At 43.5% G+C, this 2,500-nt stretch overlaps 1 protein-coding gene across 1 annotated transcript in view; it reads right to left on the reverse strand.

Moving 5' to 3' along the window:
* Nucleotides 1–2,500, reverse strand: part of LOC142990302 (microtubule-associated serine/threonine-protein kinase 2-like) — a gene marked incomplete at its 3' end in the record, with an annotated part of 12,087 nt that overhangs the window by 4,323 nt on the left and 5,264 nt on the right. The gene's annotated exons all lie outside the window — the stretch shown is intronic.

Consider the following 2,500-nt stretch of genomic DNA (forward strand, 5'->3'; position numbering starts at 1 on the left):
AGGGAGGAGACGTTGTCTTCTCTTCAGATCTCTCCGTCTTCCTGCTCGCCTTTGCCTTCTTCTCTGATGAGCCAGTGTGCTCACATGCTGTAGCCCCTCCCCCATATCCCCTCTCTCTCTCTTTCTCTCCCTCTCTCTGAAGGCAGCCAATCAGACACAAGCAGCAGACATGAAGTCAGGATGCAATGAATGGATGGGGAGCCCCGCCCCCTCCCCAGCTCTCTGTCCTCACTCCTCCACAGCCTCATTCTTGCTTAACAAAACAAAACAACACACGGTGTCAATGTTTCATATTGACTTTTCTCTCTGTTCTCAGTTCTTTTCATCTCTCTAAGCAGTTACACTGAAACGAGGACGAGACGAGACTTTAGGAACCAGAGAACAATGGTGTCACATGTCAGGAGCCTGTGTGTGTGTGTGTGTGTGTGTGTGTGTGTGTGTGTGTGTGTGTGTGTGTGTGTGTGTGTGTTGTCTCATTTTCTCTGTGTACATTCATGTCAAATACACTTTAAATAAAATTCTGACTCGTCTTCAGTGTCATTACTTTATGTGACCTCTGACTGATCATCCTTATTGTTTGGGAACGCACCTCACAGTAAGTGAGATGCTGAAGGTTTTGGACATTGTGTCACGCCTCTTCAGTGTGGCGTGGAGGTCTGGCACAGTACCTGAGGAGAGGCAGACTGGGGGTGGGGGATCGGAGGGTGCGCTCCAATTATCAGGGAATCGCACCCCTCAGCCTTCCTGGCAAAGGAGACTCGGACTGAAGGTCAAAGCTCAGATTCAGGAGGAAATGGAACCGTGGACCAGCTGTTTGCTCCTGCGGGGTTGTAGGAGGGGTCATGGGAGTTTGCTCATCCAGTCTACATGTGTTTTGTGGACTTGGAGGAGTTTTTTTACTGTGTCCCCCTGGGAATTCTGTGTGGTACCGGGCCGTTGGTATAAGACATGTGGTCCCTGTATAACCGAAGTGAGAGCTGTGTTCCTGAACACGTTTCCATGGATGTTGGACTCGTCACCGGTTCTCAAGCTTCAGCCGGGGTGAGGAGAATCCAGTGACCTTCAGCAGGCCGAGTGTGAGTGGAGTCAGTACCTCCAATCCGGAGGCCATGGTCAACATTTTCATGGTTCACAATTTGTCTGAAACGCTAAATTTCAAAAAGCTCAGTAAAACAAGCTTAAGGCAGGTTTATGATAAAGAAAGAAAGGGTTAATTATCTCTGTGTCCTCTGCATTTCACTTCTTCTTTTCTGTTTTGCAGAGTAACATAATCTGCTTCTTCCTGTTTTCATGGACACACTGATCTACATGTTTACCATATACCTCCAACAAGGCCCATCAACTCAGACGTTTACTCTCCAGGCCTTCAACCCAAAGAAGCTTCCAGCTTCCAGACCTTCCAGACATTGATACACTGAAGGATTCAATTGTGTCTCAGTTGTGTCTTAGGTACAAAATGTTAAAGGAAGTCTAAAGTCTGATCAACTCTTTATTGATCCTGAACCTTTGAACAAAGCCCTGCTCATCACAGATGTAGAGAAGATAAAGATCCTGACTCACTCAGTCACCTTTTAAAGCACTAATGAACAACACTACACATTTTGACACACTTACTACAGAGAAGCAGCTTCAGCACTCCGTGTTGTCTTTGGTTTGACCAGAGGAAGCTGCATGCTTGTGTGTCTCTAATGTTATACTCTAATGTTATAAACTCTAATGTTATAAACTCTAATGTTATAAACTCTAATGTTATAAACTCTAATGTTATAAACTCTAATGTTATAAGCTCTAATGTTATAAGCTCTAATGTTATAAACTCTAATGTTATAAACTCTAATGTTATAAACTCTAATGTTATAAACTCTAATGTTATAAGCTCTAATGTTATAAGCTCTAATGTTATAAACTCTAATGTTATAAACTCTAATGTTATAAGCTCTAATGTTATAAGCTCTAATGTTATAAGCTCTAATGTTATAAACTCTAATGTTATAAACTCTAATGTTATAAGCTCTAATGTTATAAGCTCTAATGTTATAAACTCTAATGTTATAAACTCTAATGTTATAAACTCTAATGTTATAAACTCTAATGTTATAAAGCCGGGAGGTCTAAAGTCAAATCCTGACCCAGTCACCACAAAGCTGTGCTGTATGAACATTCCTGTCCGTGACCCCTTTGACCTTTGCTCTCATTAACACAGGGCCACTGACCAGCAGAGGGGCCTGAACATACTGAGGAGGCCTCAGAGCGCCGTCAGTCCTGGATCCTCCTGTGGTTCTCCTGATGACAGGACCAGCGGAGTGAGGCAGAAAGCCAATCAATGAGATTGACAGGAGAAAGTTCTGCTATCAATCAATTCCTGCAAACTATCAGTCCACCTGTCCATCAGTGATTGAGTCAAAGCCACACACACACACACACACACACACACACACACACACACACACACACACACACACACACACACACACACACACACACACACACACACACACAC

The sequence above is a fragment of the Genypterus blacodes genome, unplaced genomic scaffold, assembly GCF_046128005.1.
Source record: "Genypterus blacodes isolate CSIRO-AG114 ecotype Tasmania unplaced genomic scaffold, CSIRO-AGI_Gbla_v1 ptg000503l_1, whole genome shotgun sequence".
In the NCBI taxonomy this organism is placed as follows: Eukaryota; Metazoa; Chordata; class Actinopteri; order Ophidiiformes; family Ophidiidae; genus Genypterus; species Genypterus blacodes.